General features: G+C 40.6%; 1 long non-coding RNA gene across 2 annotated transcripts in view; it reads left to right on the top strand.

The window, feature by feature from the left end:
• The window catches only part of LOC121817115 (uncharacterized), a 130,305-nt gene extending 128,346 nt beyond the window's left edge, over positions 1-1,959 (top strand). For both annotated transcript variants that reach the window (XR_009595287.1, XR_006056878.1), the window contains exon 2: positions 1,531-1,959. This is a non-coding gene — a long non-coding RNA (uncharacterized LOC121817115). The remainder of the gene's footprint in view (positions 1-1,530) is intronic.
• The last annotated feature ends 17,802 nt before the right edge of the window (positions 1,960-19,761 follow it).

The raw sequence follows: 19,761 nt of genomic DNA, 5'->3' as shown, positions 1-19,761 counted from the left end.
GAGCTTGGAGAGAGCAAGAAAATGAAAGGAGGTGAGAACTGAAAGGTTATATTTAATAAGTCACAGGAATGCAGACATCTCTCACTTTCTGACATTGCTGCCCTGCAGGAAGAGAGGGAAAGGGCCTTGACAGAAGATACTGATAAATTTGGTCTGTTGCAGTGATTCCTTTCAGAGTTTTGACTTGAATCGGAAATGTACTGCTGAACTTGGCCAGATGTGAGAAACGTGTATAAGACCATTTTGTGTCATTTATTCATTTGACTCTTAAATCACAGTAAGCAGCAGCTTCATGTGTATTTTTTGTTTGTTTGTTTGAGCTTTATTGTTTATGAGGTTTAAAAACAATTTGAGGAGACAGTGAAAAGGTGTCTTAATAAAGACACCTTTAAATAAATAAAGCTTTCATTTATTTTGGTAACTTCCTTATCTGTCAAGGGGAGACGACAATAATGCTTATCTCAAAGAGTATTTGTAAGATTTTGTTCTTTTTTGTTTGTTTGTTTGTTTTTAGTCGCTAAGTCATCTCTGACTCTTTGCAACCCTGTGGACTATAGCCCACCAGGCAACTTTGTCCATGGGATTTCCCAGGCAAGAATATTGGAATGAATTATCATTTCCTTCTCCTGGGGATCTTCCCAACCCAGGGATCGAACTCGAGTCCTCATGTCTCCTGCATTGGCAGATGGATTCTTCACCACTGAGCCACCAAAGAAGCCCATTTGTAAGACTTAAATGACTTAAAATATATGAAGTGCTTAGGGCAGTTCTTACCTGGCTCCCTGGTGGCTTAGATGGTAAAGCATCTGCCTGCAATGCAGGAGACCCAGGTTCGATCCCTGGATCTGAAAGATCCCCTGGAGAAGGAAATGGCAACCCACTCCAGTACTCTTGCCTGGAAAATTCCATGGACAGAGGAGCCTAGTCAGCCGCAGTCCATGGGGTCGCAGAGTCGGACATGACTGAGCAATTGTTAGCCTTTATCATCATTATAATCATTTGCTGCTCTCATGAAGAGAAACATGATATAACTTAATTGAAGCAATTCTACACTAGGTTCAAAACTACATTTTGCTGGAGAGAGACCCTGCCATTTTGTATTTTGAAGACATTGCTTGGTAATGATGATTGATAACAACTCTTGCATGCTTTTTAGTCATGGTGTAAATAGGCACACTCAATTAACTGCATCAAACCCATTGTTTAAGAACAATGCATAGGCCAGAATATACCAGGCAGATACTGGGCGAAAGTGAACAGAGGAATCTCAACAGAAACAGTGCTCTGTAGGGTGAAGAGTGTGGGCTTTCCCCACAGCTCAGTCTTGACATGTTCATCCAGTTCATCCATGTCCATCCCTGCAGTGGCCCTGACTCAGTCTAGGGCTTCAGCCCTGCTCACCAAGATTCTAGGCTTCTTGTGGCCTGTGGTCTGCAACTCAGCTTGTCTGGAGGGCAGGAAGGAAGGGTGGATCCTCTCGAGATTTCCTGTCTTGCTGTGAGTCACTGATACCAAGCACTTTTCTTGCAGTTCTCTGCCTACTGTCCGGAGAGCGGGAATGCAGCTGCAGAAGTCAAACCGGAACCATCCTCTGCGTCATGATAACGACTCTCGCTGCAGTAAACAAGCATGGTCTGCACCGCTTCAGGGGGCTCTCCCTCCCTGTGCAAGCAAGGAACTGAAGGAAAGGCTCGCCATTTCATTACCCTTTGTAAGAAGAGAATGACGACAGGAGAAAAAAAATCCTCCGGTATCATTTTGGTGCAGTGGAAAGGAGACTCATTTTCGAGCAAGAATGCAAAATTTCTAATTCTGACTTGCCTGGAAAAGATTGTAAGCCTGTCTCACACCTACTTCCCTTCCATTCCCTTCCTGCCTCATTGCAAACAATCTGAAGTTGAACTTGGGGTTTTGAGATTCTTGTAAGTAATTGCCTTGTAAATAAAAACTTTAAAGTAATTCTTGCTGTGGAAAATAAAGTGAATAGGCTTCATCTTTGTAAGAAAAGCCGATCAAGAGGGCATGATAACAGCTGTACTACCTAACTTCTAAGTATGAGCCTGCTGGAAGGATCAGTAGTAGTAATAATAATAATAGCTACTAAGCACTTGTCTTACATTGGATATTATACTTTATGTATGTTATTGCTGTTCCTCAGGCCCCCCAAGTCACCCATTCTACCAGCTACCTTAAAACAGGATGATATATGCAATAATGCTTTGAAAATATTAGTCGTTAAAGATATTTTTATATAAAGGTATAATTATAATTGGGCTTCCCAGGCCACACAGTGGTAGAGAATCCACCTGCCAATGCAGGAGACATGGCAATGTGGGTTTGATCCCTGGGTTGCATAGATCTCCTGGAGGAAGAAATGGCAACTCACTCCAATATTCTTGCCTGGGAAATCCCATGGCTAGAGGAGCCTGGCAGGCTAGTCCATGGGGCTGCAAAGAGTCAGACACGACTGAACGACTGAGCAAATACAGCAAACAATTATAATTAACCTTAGAAAAAATTCCATGGGCAATATTTTACTTAGGTTACCAAAGAATATGAGATACAGAGTTATACACAACTAGGTTGAAATCCCATTTTGTCCCCATATGTATTACTAAGCCTCTGTGGACCTCAGTTTCCTCCTCTGCAAAAGGGTTGCCATAACAGCTACCTCTTAGGAGTGTAGCATTCACAAGGACTATATGTAAAAACTCCACTTCTCTGTATTTGACACAATAGATTCACCACAGATATGAACTCCCCTTTGTTTTCCAGTTTTCCTTGAGCTAATAGAAATGAGATGAAGATCTTTAGAATCATTAATTAGGTATTTGATAATTTTTCAGAGTGCCTGCAGAAATACTGAGGAAGAAGAAGGACAATTATAGAAATGAAGAATAACAGAATAATATAAGTGAAGGAGTCCGCAGGCCATGAGGAAAACAGTCGGATTGTTCTCAAAAAGTGTATTTAGGAGTAGCTTTATATCAGAGATTTGGAAAAATATTGTGATGGAAGAGGAATTATTGAAATGTAATTTTCTTTAACACTGTCTGGTCATAACCACATAACTTGATTCTAGGCCTTTGGTAGGGAAGTTACAGTTCAGTTGTAGCAGTCAGTTTAAATTACTAGTCATTAAGTAAGTGTCTCAGAAACCAGAAACCTAGCCTCTCATAATGAGTATTCATTAGAGGAGAGAGATTAAGTTCTATAGTGTTCACTGCCGTGCAATAGAGAATTAAATATTTTCAACATTTTATTTTGTTCACACAATTAGACTTTTTCTTTTACCCATGAAAGCTGGATCAGTTCTCAAAATGGTAATTATTTTATTAAACAAACATCTCCTTTTCTCAAGTTCTAACTTTATACTTCAGAGTGGAAAATAACAAGTCAATACCTTTCTTATATCAGCACAGATTACTTTTCAGTATACTTCATGACATTTTCTACTTTTCATGAAAAATTTTACAGATGTGGAGTTTGCTGGTACATTTGAAAGACTGCTTGTGTTCAAAAAAAAGTCTTCAGAACTATCTTACTAAACACGCCAGTACCACCCTGGTAGATGCCTGAAGCATCATGGTTTTGTGTTCGGGCAAGCTTTGTAAGAGATTTGAGCTCCGTATTATCATGTTAGCCCTGAAGGCTTAAGTACGTAAGTAGCATTCTTTTTTTACAATTTTGGAAGTTTAAAACACTGAGTTCTAATTATACCTGCACACCTAAAAATAAAGTGCACTTTGCAAAGGAAAGACGCAAAGACCAGAAGAAACACTCTTAAATAACAACAAACTTTTTACTATAAGGTCTTAATTTTACTTCACAGTATCTCTTAACAAAATTCTTACTGTCTTTGTACCTACAATCTCTGATACAGAAATGGCTTAATTATGAGTGGCAAATGGAAGACTATCTGACAAAAAATTGAATATATAACCGTGATAATTATCTTATGGCTTCAGGGCTTCCCAGGCAGCTTAGTGGTAAAGAATTTGCCTGCTAATGCAGGAGTTGCTGGAGACACAGGTTCTAGACCTGGGCCAGGAAGATCCCCTGGAGAAGGGCTTGGAAACCTACTCCGTATTCTTGCCTGGAAAATTCCATGGACAGAGAAGCCTGGAAGGCTGAGCATGCATTCACATACCATCACAATCCAAAAATATGAGTCCACTTCTTTAAAAAGGATAGAGGGGGAGAAAAGGAAATGAGTGAAACACTATAGCTTTTAGAAGCAGTTTATAAGATCTTTGCATGAGCCACATTTAACTAATGGCAACAGTGTTGGTTGTAGCTTTTATTATTCGTGGATATCTTGAGGACATAACATAAAAGTACTTTAATACTACTAATATTGCTAAGCTTAACATGAGTTTCTCAATCATGAAAGGGGATTTTCTACTTGTTTAGTTCCTTATTCTTAGACTAAAATATAAGCTGTGCTTATTTTATTTTTCATATTTTGGTTATTTGATATCCTTGATCCACACAATGCAGGACCCACATCTAAGGAACAGAAATTTGCTAGTGAGTCACATGGAAAAGAAACTTGAGTGGTTTTCAGAGCAAAGGAATTTAACAGTAATAATATAAAATAGGCAGACTCAGACTTACATATCTCAAGATTTTTTTTTCCTCTCTTTCCCTTAATCGTCCACATGTTATATAAATTACATTTAGAGAGGTTTTTCATTTCTAAAATAATTATGTTTAATACAGGAAGCAACAAAGGTCAATTTTGAAAAGTGACATTTTTTTCCTGCTATTGGTTTTCATTATAAACTTTCAAATATACCCTTAAAGTTCCCAAATTCACGGAGTTGAAACTTTTATTGAAGTTAAGATGGAAGTAAGGCCTAGGCCGTAAAAGACCCAGTCATACTTAGAGAATTGGAGTGCCCACTTAGATCCTGAATTTGGAATCTCCCTTATACTACTAACGGTCTGCTTCTTCTACTGTTTAACCCCAAAGCCCATCTGCACTGTCAGAGTGAGGCCTCATTCCTCCCACTAATGGTCCAGCTTGGTGGTTAGCTTCTGACTGCATAGGGCCAGTCTTACTCCAAAATCAGCCTCTGCAGCCTTCAGTGACAGAGCCCCATGGGGGTGCAATGGTTCTCAAACCTTAATGTGTATCAGGACCATTTGGAGAGTTTGTTAAAACACAGCTTATAGGGTGTCACCCCTAGAGTTTCCAATTCATTTGGTCTGGGGTGGTGCCTGAGAAGTAGCATTTCTAACAAGTTCTCACATGATGCTGATGCTGCCAGTCGGAAACCACTAATGTGGTGCAAAGTGCCTGAGACTGAAAGCTAAGAAATCTTACCTTCATCTAGTTTCATCACTTCCCTCCATAAAAACACTAATGTGTGACCTCTGTGCATTGCTTTTTTGTTTTTAAAACAAAAAGGTTGAGCAGGTAAACTCTTGCTTAAGAATTTCTCAACGATTTTTCTGACCATCTCACTTGAAAATTTACAGCGCAATTGCATCTGTAAAAAAAAAAATTTATCCCAACAGCCACCTCAAATTGTGTCATCCAATGACATACCCTTTTCTCATTGAAAGTGTTGAGTGGGAGAGGGTTAGATAAAACATCTCAGTTGTTTCTAGGGTATGAATTAAATACTTCACAATCAAATTCTTAGAGCTTTGCCAATGATGAGTGTGAATGAATTAACAGGTATGCCAAGATATTGGTCCTGAATAGGCCTGAGGCATAAGAGCTTCCAGGCAATTCATCATTAAAAGTGTTTCTTTACCCCAGCGTACCATTAAAATATTGTGATTATCTGTGTGCCACGGTATGACAAGCTTTGGGAAACACTTGTTATGTAAAATGACTTTGTTGCTTCATCTATTCTGTGTATCCAGCATTGTTCATCAAATTTACTTAGGAATGAGAGCAGCTTATTAGGAAAATGTCTGATTGTGGTGTGATAATTTTTCTTAACGTTAGCTGAAATATTGCCACCATTTTTGATACCTTTTAGTTTGATATGGGAATTTAATTGGGGGGGGGGGGTGGAAGAGATGATTTGATTTTCCTGAAGCCACTTTGCAAAGCCATCTTTGCAAAGATGGTCACAATAAAGGACAGACATGGTATAGACCTAACAGAAGCAGAAGATATTAAGAAGAGGTGACAAGAATACACAGAAGAACTGAACAAAAAAGATCTTCATGACCAAGATAATCACGATGGTGTGATCACTACCTAGAGCAAGACATCCTGGAATGTGAAATCAAGTGGGCCTTAGGAAACATCACAATGAACAAAGCTAGTGGAGGTGATGGAATTCCAGTTGATCTGTTTCAAATCCTGAAAGATGATGCTGTGAAAGTGCTGCACTCAATATGTCAGCAAATTTAGAAACCTCAGCAGTGGCCACAGGACTGGAAAAGGTCAGTTTTCATTCCAATCCCAAAGAAAGGCAATGCCAAAGGATGCTCAAACTACCGCACAGTTGCACCCATCTCACGCGCTAGCAAAGTAATACTCAAAATTCTCCAAGCCAGGCTTCAACAGTGCGTGAACCATGAACTTCCAGATGTTCAAGCTGGTTTTAGAAAAGGCAGAGGAACCAGAGATCAAATTGCCAACATTGCCGCTGGATCATCAAAAAAGCAAGAGAGTTCCAGAAAAACATCTGCTTTACTGACTATGCCAAAGCCTTTGACTGTGTGGTTGATAGCAAACTGTGGAAAATTCTTCAAGAGATGGGAATACCAGACCACCTGACCTGACTCGTGAGAAATCTGTATGCAGGTCAAGAAGCAACAGTTAGAACAGGACATGGAACAACAGACTGGTTCCAAATAGGAAAAGGAGTATGTCAAGGCTGTATATTGTCACCTTGCTTATTTAACTTTTATGCAGAGTACATCATGTGAAATGCTGGACTGGATGAAGCACAGGCTGGAATCAAGATTGCTGGGAGAAATATCAATAACCTCTGGTATGCAGATGACACCACCCTTATGGCAGAAAGCAAAGAACCAAAGAGCCTCTTGATGAAAGTGAAAGATCATGGCATCTGGTCCCATCACTTAATGGCAAATTGATGGGGAAATAATGGAAACAGTGAGAGACTTAATTTTGGGGGCTCCAAAATCACTGCCGACGGTGACTGCAGCCATGAAATTAAAAGATGCTTGCTCCTTAGAAGAAAAGCTATACACATCTAGATAGCATATTCAAAAGCAGAGACATTACTTTGCCAACTAAAGTCTGTCTAGTCAAAGCTATGATTTTCCCAGTAGTCATGTATGGATGTGAGAGTTGGACTATAAAGAAAACTGAGTGCCAAAGAATTGCTGCTTTTGAACTGTGGTGTTGAAGACTCTTAAGAGTCCCTTGGACTGCAAGGAGATCCAACCAGTCCATCCTAAAGGAGATCAATTCTGAATATTCATTGGAAGGACTGATGCTGAAGCTGAAGCTCCAATACTTTGACCGCCTGATGCGAAGAACTTACTCATTTGAAAAGACCCTGATGCTGGGAAAGATTGAAGGCAAGATGACAGACGATGAGATGGTTGGATGGCATCACCAACTCAATGGATATGAGCTTGAGTAAACTCCGGGAGTTGGTAATGGACAGGGCAGCCTGGTGTGCTGCAGTCCATGGAGTCGCAAAGAGTGGGACACGACTGAGCAACTGAACTGAACTGAACTGAAGTCATTTGGGAAAGAGTTCTCTAGCCTAACACTGTATCTTTCTTGTATTCAATAGCTGCAAAAGGGGCTTTACGTGGTACCTAACAAGGAATCAAAGCATGGTGGTGATAAGCAGTGGAGGCTCCTACACATGTGTACAAAAGTGCAGAGGCTGTAATTTTAGGATGGAGAGTAGAGAAGAATGGTGCTGAGATCCTTAGATGGGACTTTCATATTTTTTGGAAGTGTAGGCAATAGGACCACCTAGGTTTCAGTCTTCACTGGAAAGCCCACACAGAACTCTGGGTAGAATATATATATATATATCCTACTGTACCCTCAAGACTGGAATGGTGCTTTGAACAAGGTGGGTGCTCAAAAAGTAGGTGGCTTTGAATCACTTAGTAAAGGCTTGCCAAAGAATCTGTACTCTCTGAGAACAATATTATTTACACTGCATAAAGGAGTCCTAAAAAAAGGAAATGGTATGAAACAGAATGAAGCATTTTACTCTACAGACTTGAGCCAACAGTATTCTAACCAGTTCTCCTGGCTCATCAGCTTGTTACAACTCATCTTCTAGGAAGGTCCAGTGCCTGACATTATTTAGAAAAACAGTATTTTGTTATCTTGATTACTAATTAGTCTTCTCATGTTTATCATCCTCTTTCTATATAGTAACTTCCCACAGCCTTTCTGCTTGCTAACGCATAGTCTAAGTTATTGCTTATCAAACAGTTTAAGGTGCTCCAGAGGCTCTAAGTGAACCGTTTTCCATCTCCAATTGCCTGTTCACCAAGAAAAACTATGCCGAAGCTCTGTAGCATTTTATACTGGAGCCATATGGCTCTCACACAACCATGAATAAAATCAATGCATATAACTTATCATTGGACTTCCCGAATGGTCCAGTGGCTAAGGCTCCACACTCACAATTCAGGGAACCCGGGTTCAGTCCCTGGTCAGGGAATTAGATCCCCCATGCCACAACTAAGAGTTTGCATACCACAACAAAGATACTGTGTGCCGCAACTAAGACCCAGCCAGCCAAATAAAAACCCATCATTTTTGTGGTAGTACTAAACTGATTTTTACCTCTAGTTAGCTAATCACTTTTAACAGAGAGAATACAGATGACAATGTTGTAATCCTTGCAAAAAATTGACCATGTCCAGAAGACCTTTAAGGCTGCCCAGGCTCCAAGCTGGGGGGAAAATTATTTCCCTGGAGCTCAATTCCATTTTCTGCTTCTCTTTCAAAGTTCATTTCTCAGTTTACTACTCATTGCTGATAATTTTATGTTTGACTCTGGTTGAGCAAGATTTCAAAGTGGCCAACCATGTATTCTTTTCATTTAAATTTGCTTCAGGGTTAAAGGAATTTGAAAATCACTTTTTTTTTTTTGATAGGAGAATCATCCAGATGTACATTCCAGCAGATACAGAATTCCTTTCCTTTATTATCCACATCTGCTTTATGTAATCCAGCCTTCTAGCACTGAGAGAGACAACCATCTACTCATAATTGCACATTTCTACTCGGCTGAATACCGTCCTTCTTGGTTTTTGTAAGAATGTTGCTACTATAATTCTCTTGAGTAGTAAAAGCATGTGTAAGCCAAGAGACATAGTATGCAAATATTCATTAAAAAAAAAAAAAAGTCTAATAACACAAGACAACACCTTGCTATGGGTACTGCCACCATCAACACCCTCATTCCCAAAGCTTCACCTGTCATCTCATAGTACTCTATCCGGTTCTTATCTATCTACCATTCAACAGGATTTCCAGGTCCTGGGGGCAGGAATCCTGCAATACATCTTTTGCATCCTTTCTAGTGTCTAAAGTGAAGTGAAGTGAAATCACTCAGTCGTGTCCGACTCTTTGCGACCCCATGGACTGTAGCCTACCAGGCTCTTCCTTCCATGGGATTCTCCAGGCAAGAGTACTGGAGTGGGTTGCCATTTCCTTCTCCAGGGGATCTTCCCCACCCAGGGATCGAACCCGGGTCTCCCACATTCCAGGCAGACACTTTAACCTCTGAGCTCCAGGGAAGTACCTTTTCTAGTGTCTAACGAAGTACTAAGGATCACGTGCTTCCATATTCCTGTACCAGGAATATGGGGATTTTTAATTCAATTCACCATGACTCAACAATTGTTTATTGGATATCCACGTGATCCTTGGTACTTTTGAATTAAAAATCCCCATATTCCTGGTGTAGGAATGATGGAAGCAACTGAACTCCCCCGCACTCTCCATAGTCTGAGAACTATCAACAAAAGTAAGGATTATCAGATAAATGAAGATTACCAGGAAGGAAAAGCCAAAGACCAATGCAAAATACTGCAAAGAAGGGTTACAAGAGAAATAACTCCCCTTTAACCTAGTCCTTTCTCTGCTGCAGAAAGGGGATGTTTGGTAAATTGTTGGTGAAAGTCACAGTCTACATGGTCTATTGTGATTGTCACATGTTCCAGCAGCATAGAGTCAAACAACTTTTTAAAGCTTGAAGTTCTAATAAGAGTTCTGTGTTTATTATTTGATTCTATGATTGGTATATAAATAATGAAAAGAGCTTCTCCGAATCCATGACTAATTCCTAAATGTGAATTCAGTGCTCAGACACTAGTTTTTACTGCACATTTTCCTCCGTATTTAAACCTTGTGAGTGTCATGTGCAGGATGTAGGACAGAGAACAGAGGTCTTCTGTTAACTTTAGTAGTCTCACATGGACTTCCTTGAGGACTGTGTGTTGAGTTCCATATTCTGCAACCATGACCTCATTGTCATCTTTATTATGCCTTTGCTAGCTTCTGTTTTTTTTTTTCTTTTAATCTACTTTTGAATCTCTTGATTTTTAGACTTGTATCATAAAATCTTTCACTGTAGAGATTTTTTTTTCCCTCAGTGTTTAGTGGAGTAAAGAGCCTCTTATAGGTTTTCAATAAACAATATTTGAATCATGTTGAATTGAATTTAAAGTTTAAAAGGAACTTAGAAATGCTGTTCTTTGTTTCCAGGATGAAAGTTTTATATGGTATCTATGGTATAACTGAGTAATTACTACAAATAAAGTATCATAAAATATTATAAATGTAGTTAAGTAAAATAGCAGTTTAACCAAAAATAGATATTACATATAAACACAGACAAGCCTTGGTTATTTCCTGTAACATATCTGTCTTACAGTTTCTATATAAAGATTTTATATAGGGGCTTTCCTGGTGGCTCAGTGGTAAAGGATCCACCTGCCAGTGTAGGAGACACAAGTTCGATCCCTGGTCCAGGAAGATCTCACATGCCTTGGAGCAACTAAGCCATTGTGCCCACAGTTGAGCCTGTATTCTAGAGCTTAGGAACTACAAGTACTGAGCCCACGTACTGCAACTACTGAAGCCCACATGCTCGAAAGCCTTTACTCAGCAACAAGAGAAGCCACCACAATGATAAGGCTGTGCACCACAACTAGAGAGTGGCCCCCACTCGCCACAACTCAAGGAAAGCCCGTGCAGCAATGAAGACCCAGCACAGTCATAAATAAATAGGTTTTTGGTTTTTTTAAAAGTCCTATATAGAAGCAGTAACCATATTTCTTGAAAAGTATTTGGAATTCTTTATTGTGTAAGTATGGTAATGTAGGACCATATGGAATCGTCATTCCAAATCTTTGTTGTGATGAGACAAAAACCAAGGAGCATACAGTCGCCTGACAGGAATTTTTTTTTTCCTGTTACCTGACTTAAAAAAAAATAAACTCAATTTTTCAAATAAATCAATGGAAACTACACAGGATATACCTATATTGGCCTGATAACTTTAATTGTAGCATTGGTTAGTAGCATATTAATATCTTGGAACTTCCCCACCTCCACTTTAAGGAATTCTCTGTAATAATGAATTTTCACCCTTTATAATAAAGATTTTCTTGTCATGCAGATGGTGGTATTTTGAATGAATACAAGTGTGTATATAAAAGATCAGTAGGAAATAAAATTATACCCATATGAAAAGTGCTCTTCTCTAAATTACAAAAATTGGACTATAAAGAAAAGATAATAGTTTGAGTTTTCTAAGTTCTCCCTCATAATTTCATGACTCTTATTCAGCAAAACAAAAATTGAAATTAGCATTTGTTTTATTATGCATACAATCCACTTGCAATCCGCTGGATAGGTCACCATTATCTCACAAAGCTAGAACTAAAAGTTTGGGATTGTTTAGCAAAACTGAGCTGGGAGCAGGCCTGTTTTGTTGTGCTTGCCAATCTGATTAGCTGCTCTTTTTCATACACAGCCGTCTATGGGGTCACACAGAGTTGGACATGACTGAAGTGACCTAGCATAGCATAGCATAGCAGAGCATAGGACCTAAAGCACAGGTTTCAAAGCTTGGTCCAAGAATCATCCGAGAAGCTTGTAGTTATGCATATCCCCAGGCCCCTCATGGACCAGCAGAATCAGAACCTCTGGGTGCAAGGCCTAGAGATCTATATTTAAATAAGAGTCCCTAGTGATAATTATGCTCACCAAATTTGAAAGCCACTGACTGCAGGTTCACACTTAATAATTAAAAAAATATACACCTCATCTTTTGGTTTAAAAAAAAAGATCTGTTTGGTGAAACATCTTTTGGTTTCATATTTAATATGCCTCTCACTCAGTCTTTTGTTTTGTTTTGTTTTTCCTTGTTCCTGGGTCGGGAAGATCCCCTGGAGAAGGGATAGGCTACCTACTCCAGTATTCTTGGGCTTCCCTGGAGGCTCAGATGGTAAAGAATCTGGGTGCAATGTGGGAAACCTACTTTCAATCCGTGGGTTGGGAAGATTCCCTTGGGGAAGGAAACAGCAAGCCACTCTAAAGTAGATGGCTTCCCTGGTGGCTCAGACAGTAAAGAATCTGCCTGCATTGTAGGAGATTCTGGTTTGATCCCTGGGTGGGGAAGATCCCCTGGAGGAGGAAATGGCAACCCACTCCAGCATTCTGGCCTGGTAGTCCCCATAGAGGAGCCTGGTGGGCTACAATCCATGGGGTTGCGAAGAGCCAGACACGACTGAGCGACTAAGCACAGCACAGCCACTCTGTGTGCTTCTGTTGCTTTCTACTCTTCGCCTCTCACTCCTGTTTCACAGAATTTTAGAACTATGTGTGACTGCAATACTTTGATTGCAAGCAACAGAATCTAATTCTGAATGTGTTAAAATTTATTGCAATTTGTGGGTAGCTCATAAGTCAAAAATCTGAAAACAGTGTTAAGAAAAGATATGAGTTAAAGTGGATAGAGTAGGAAGTACCTTTGGTCTTCAATTCCTGTGTCACTTTATTCAAATTTCAAATTATATTTGAAAAGTATAGGCTTTGCCTAGCATGGTCCTATTCATTCCCATATCTTGGCCCGGAGAGGGAATGTAACTTTCAGGAGCCTTCCAGAACTGCATCCAGTGACTGAGGGGTGAATCTCTAAAGCGAAATAGTACTAGCACCTTTATAAGAAGACTGAAGAAAGATTTTGGTACAGTCAAAACTAATAGATTCACCACAATGCAGAAAACTTTTAAATACGCAATTTGAAATCCTCATTTTAATCATTAAGTCAACTAATTCCTGAGAGCTAGTCGACACTTATTACAAAGTTAGTATTCTGAGTCAGGTGCTATGTTAGGTGTTAGGGAAATTGTATTGAAGTTACCAGAATCAGGAGTAACAAATTAAGGCTGTGTAGGTGGGCTAGTTTAGATAGAATATAGCCTGTTTATGTAAATAAAAGTCTGAATCAGACACTTTTTTATTTAAATAGACTATTGTTTCTACTCAGCTGGTAAAGAATCTGCCTGCAAAGTAGGAAACCCTGATTCTATTCCTGGGTCAGGTAGGTTGTTTCTATCTACTAAGGAAGACAGGGTAAAACACTGTTTGCCTTCTGGGTGTTCTTATGGGGCCTTAGGACTCACAGATGGGTGTTCTTATGGGGCCCTAAGACACACAGGCTTCCCTGATGGCTCCCACGATAAAGCATCTGCCTTGCAGTGCAGGAGACCTGGGTTCGATTCCTGGGTTGGGAAGGTCCCCTGGAGAAGGAAATGGCAATCCACTCCAGCACGCTTGCCTGGAAAATCCCATAGGATGGAGGAACCTGATAGGCTACAGTCCATGGGGTCGCAAAGAGTCGGACACAACTGAATGACTTCACTTTCACTTTTCACTTTAAGACACACAGATAAGGGAGCTTGGTGGGGTGTGTGTGTAAATAGGAGCTTGGGTGTGTGTGTGTGTGTGTGTGTGTGTGTGTGTGTGTGTAAATGGGATCTTCCCAACCCAGGGGTCAAATTCTCATCCCCTGCATTCACAGGAAGGTTCTTTACCACTGTGCCAGCTGTGAAACCCCGGAACTTGTGTGAAAGTGAAACTCACTCAATCATGTCTGACTCTTTGCGACCTCATGGACTATACAATTCATGGAATTCTCCAGGCCAGAACACTGGAGTGGCTAGCCTTTCTCTTCTCTAGGGAATCTTCCCAACTCAGGGATTGAACCCAGGTGTCCCACATTACAAGTGGAGTCGTTAAAGCTGAGCCACAAGGGAATATAGTAGTGGATTAGATAATTATTAAATGAATAAAATGACCTGATTATGAGTTTTTCTCTTAGTTAAGTAGGCAAGTAGTCTTTCCAAAATTATTTTGGGATTTATTACATTATTTATTTGAATAGATGCTATCATTTCAACCAATTTTTATTGAGTACCTAATGTGTGCTTGCTACTGGGGATAAAAAGAGTGCTCCTACTCTCAAGGAGTTTACATTCATTTTCGGGGACTTTCTTCAGCAATAATGGAAAAGCAAACTTTAGCCTGGTCTTATATTGATTTATCACAAGTTCAATGATTTGCCACCTAAAACATGTTTTTGCAACAGGTAGTCCTGCCAGTCCTGTGAAATCATGTTTAGAATCAGACCCCATACCTGCCAGAGATGCTCAGAGGGTTCAAACATACCTTGTGTGCACCAAGACCCAGAGACCCCACAGAGACTGAGACAGAACTGTGTTTGAGTGTCTCTTGAGGAGGTATGGGTCAACAGTGGACTGCTGCAGGGCCGGGGCTCTGGGTATAGTAGACCTGGGTATGGCATAAGCCCTCTTGGAGGAAAGTGAAGTCGCTCAGTTGTGTTGGACTCTTTGTGACCCATGGACCGTAGCCTACCAGGCTCCTCTGTCCATGGGATTTTCCAGGGAAGGGTACTGGAGTGGGTTGCCATTTCCTTCTCCAGGGGATCTTCCCAAACCAGGGATCAAACCTAGGTCTCCTGCATTGTAGGCAGACGCTTTACTGTCTGAGACACTAGGGAAGTCCTCTTGGAGGAGGTCGCCATTAACCCCACTATAGAGCCACCAGAACTTACACAGGACTGGAGACACAGACTCTTGGAGGGCACAAACAGAGCCTTGTGTACACCAGGACCCAAGAGAAAGGAGCAGTGACCACACAAGAGACTGACCAAAGCTTGCCTGTGAGTGTCCAGCAGTCTCTGGCAGAGGCGTGGGTTGGTGATGGCCTGCTGCAGGCTTGGGGCACTGAGTGTAGCAATGCGTGCATGGGACCTTGTGAAGGGGGTCACCATTATCTTCGTTACTCCACCATAGTTTGGGCTCAGGTCAAATAACAGGGAGGGAACACAGCCCCGCCCTTCAGAGAAAATGGGATTAAAGATTTACTGAGCATGGCCCCACCCATCAGAACAAGACCCAGTTTCCCCCTCAGTCTGTCTCTTCCATCAAGAAGCTTCCATAAGCCTCTTATCCTTCTCCATCACAGGGCAGATAAACTGAAAACCACAATCACAGAAAACTAAACAATCTGATCACATGGACCACAGCCTTATCTAACTCAATGAAACTATGAGCCATGCCTTGTAGGGCCACCCAAGATGGACAGGTCATGGTGGAGAGTTCTAACAAAACGTGGTCCTCTGGAAAAGGGACCAGTATTCTTGCCTTGAGAACCTCATGAACAGTATGAAAAGGCAAAAAGATGGGACAATGAATGATGAACTCCCCAGGTCAGTAGCACCAACATGCTACTGGAGATCAGTGGAGAAATAACTCCAGAAAGAATGAAGAGATGTGAGAGTTGGACTATAAAGAAAGCTGAGCACCGAAGATTGAGAGCCTCTTGGAAGGCTAGGAGATCCAACAAGTCCATCCTAAAGGGAATCAGTCCTGAATATTCATTGAAAGGACAGATTCTGAAGGTGAAACTCCAATACCTGATGCAAAGAACTGACTCATTTGAAAAAACCCTCATGCTGGGAAAGAGTGAAGGCGGGAGGAGAGGGGTACGACGGAGGATGAGATGGTTGGATGGCATTACCGATTCACTGGACATAAGTTTGAGTAAACTCCAGGGTTTGTTGATGGGCAGAGAGGCCTGGTGTGCTGCTGTCCATGGGGTTGCAAAGAGCAACAACTGAGAGATTGAACTGAACTGAACTGAGTCCTGCCAGGAAAGCTCCGGTTCCTAACCATCCCACTAATAAATACAGACTCATCCTTCGTGTTTGAGATAAAGATTTTCTGGGTAGAGTTTTCTCACTTCCCCTCAAATTTAATTTCTCTGGCATTTATGCCAATACTTTTGTCCCTTAATTGCTTACTTGCCTTGTTTCCCACTAGATCTTTCCCTCACCTTTTGGGAGCCAAAAGCCTCCTTAGACAATGTCTTACACAGTTTCAACCACTGTTTACATTCTGAGAAAGCTCAAATCTGTGTCTCAGCTCCGATATCTGTTGCTTTCTAGATTATACAACCTGCTGCAGATACAGAATTTCCAAATCTGATCTCATCGATCATTCCCTCATTTGTTTTCTCCTGTTGCTGCTGCTGCTAAGTCGCTTCAGTCGTGTCCGACTCTGTGCGACCCCAGAGACGGCAGCCCACCAAGCTCCCCCGTCCCTGGGATTCTCCAGGCAAGAACACTGGAGTGGGTTGCCATTGCCTTCTCCAATGCATGACAGTGAAAAGTGAAAGTGAAGTCGCTCAGCGGTGTCTGACTCCTAGCGACCCCATGGACTGCAGCCTACCAGGCTCCTCCGCCCTTGGGATTTTCCAGGCAAGAGTACCGGAGTAGGGTGCTATTGCCTTCTCTGTTTCTCCTGTTGGAATCCTCAATTTGAGTGAAAGGTACTGCCTTCAGCCTAGATTTTCAGAACAGAAACCTGCAATCTGTGTCTGCATCTCCTCCTTCCACATGTATTCAGAATTTCTTCACTTTAATCTCTTTCTATTCCACCCACTCTTCTACATCCCCCTTAATTCATCTGTCAGAACTGCTGTAGTTTCTAAATTAGCCTATTCCCTATGGCCCACCTTCCAAAATTAGCAGAAGCCAATTTTATAAAACAAAACTAACTTCCCTTACCTCTTAAAAAACAAAACAAAACAAAACATTTTAAAGCTGCAAAGTAAATCATGCAAAATGCCAGGATGGAAGACTTACAAGCTGGAATCAAGATTGCTGGGAGAAATATCAACATCTTCAGATATACAGATGATACCACTTTAATAACAGAAAGCAAAGAGGAACTAAAGAGCCTCTTGATGAAGGTGAAAGAGGAGAATGAAAAGGCTGGCTTAAAATTCAACATTCAACAAAGATCATGGCATCTGGTCCTGTAACTTCATGGCAAATAGATGGGTAAAAAGTGGAAATAGTGACATATTTTCTTTTCTTGGGCTTTAAAATCACTGTGGATGGTAACTACAGCCACAAAATTAAAAGATGCTTGCTCCTTAGAAGAAAAGCTATGACAAACCTAGACAGCATATTAAAAAACAGAGACATCACTTTGCTTACAAAGGTCTGTAGGGTCAAAGCTATGATATTTCCAGTAGTCATGTATGGATGTGAGAGCTGGACCATAAGAAGGCTGAGGGCCAAAGAATTTTTTTTTTTTTTTTTAGGGCCAAAGAATTGATGCTTTTGAAATGTGGTGCTGGAGAAGACTCTTGAGAGTTTCTTGGACAGCAAGGAGATTAAACCAGTCAATCCTAAAGGAAATCAGTCCTGAATATTCATTGGAAGGACTGATGCTGAAGCTGAAAATCCAATACTTTAGCCACTTATGCAAACTGATTCATTTTAAAAGACCCTGATCCTGAGAAAGATTGAGGGCAAGAGGGGAAGGGGGTGACAGAGGATGAGATGGTTGGATGGCATCACTGATTTAGTGGACATAAGTTTGGGGAAACTCAGGGAGATAGTGATGGACAGAGAAGCCTGGCATGCTGCAGTTCATGGGGTTGCAAAAAGTGGGACACGACTTAGGGACTGAACAACAATATTAAGGAGAAAGTTCAAGTTCACATGCATTATATGAAAACGCGTCTGCCTACAATGTGGAAGAGCCAGGTTCAATCCCTGGGTTGGGAAGATCCCCTGGAGAAGGAAATGGCAACCCACTCCAGTACTCTTGCCTGGAAAATCCCATGGACTAAGGAGCCTGGTAGGCTACAGTCCATGGGGTCACAAAGAGTCGGACACGACTGAGTGGCTTCATTTCATTTCACTTCACTTCACTTCATATGAAAACATCATTATCTGTTCCTTCCTATCTGTCTAGTTACTAGGTCTGTCAAAGCCAATGAGTAAAGTTGGTATTCCCACCCCACCAGCCTTTCTCAAGTCCTTACCATTTTAGTGAAACTGACTTCCCACTGCCTATTAGTCTTTCTCCTCTAGGTGTCCTCAAAGAAAAAATATCAAAAATTGATGCATAAATGAGTACTCCAACTTCCTTATCCTCTGGTTAGATAACTCTAAGGCTTGTGTCCTACATCAGCTCCCAGAAATTCCCAGTGTAACTGATTTCCATGTATTCACATTGACCACAGTGGTAACAGACTTGATAAAGTATACTTTGGTGCTCCCTCTCCTTTCCTAGAGTCTTCCCAGTGTCTCATGGGATCACCCCACTGCACCGACACTCTGAATCTTGTCTCTGCCTCAGATTTTGAGGCAGCCAAATAAGACATCCAACATGTATCCTTTGCTTCTGCCAAAAATATAACTGCATTTTTAAAAAATGTCATGTTTTCCCTGGAATGATTCTGGCCCCCATCTCCATTACCTTGCTAAACTATACTAATTTCTTAAAATATTTGCCCAAATGCCACCTCTTTAAGGGAAGCTTTTCTTAATACCAAAAAGCTTGGCCTGGAAGCTCTCCCTCTCTGTACCAAAGCATATCTATCTCATGGCAGACACCTTAATGTTTGATTTGTTCTTCTGGCTTCCCTAGTAGACTGTGATCTCCTTGAGGACAGGGATCAAGATATATTTGAAGTTTGGTGTAGCCCTAAAAATATAAGGGAAGACAGCACAATTAAGCTCACTAAATGTTTGCCTGAATGGTTTTTATTGAATGAATGAGTTTATAAAAAAATGAAACCAACAAGGGCAAATGTAATTCAAGGAAAGAAAGTCTATTGCTGCATGAAAATTTATGCAATTAATCTCAAGCTTCAGAAGAAATAGTTCTGGTTCATTTGCATCACTGTTATTCCCAGTAGGTGGGGATAACAATAATAAAACTAATACATCCTGAGCAATCCTTATGTCCGAGACAGTGTGTAAGCACATTACATATGCCATCTTCCCTTTGTATATGACATTATGATATTATTTTGTATCATATTATATTAGAATTTATTATGATGATGACTATTATTATGACTTATTAGTTCCATTCAACAAAGGGTTAATTATGTTCATGCTGGATATTTTAAAGCAATTTATTTTCACAAGAGTCTGAGAAAGTCCTATTATCGTTATCAAAGTGATGCAGAATAATAAATTAAAATGATGGAACTAAGAAACTGCATGTCTCAGGACCCAGCCACAAAAAAAAAAAAAAAAAAAAAAATGCCCAGGGCAGGCTTCTGGCCTCACACTGTTTTGTAACTTAACATAGCTGAAACAATGTTGTTTTGACCATTGGCTAGACGTTCCTAAAACCAGTTTCAGAATTATATTTTCCAAACACATTCAAAATTTGGGTTCATGATAAAGCAGTGAAACTACTACTAATAATAATTAACAA

The sequence above is a fragment of the Ovis aries genome, chromosome 1 (assembly GCF_016772045.2).
Source record: "Ovis aries strain OAR_USU_Benz2616 breed Rambouillet chromosome 1, ARS-UI_Ramb_v3.0, whole genome shotgun sequence".
Taxonomy (NCBI): domain Eukaryota; kingdom Metazoa; phylum Chordata; class Mammalia; order Artiodactyla; family Bovidae; genus Ovis; species Ovis aries.
Note: the sequence above shows the minus strand (reverse complement) of the source record. Positions and strands in the feature narration are given on the sequence as shown.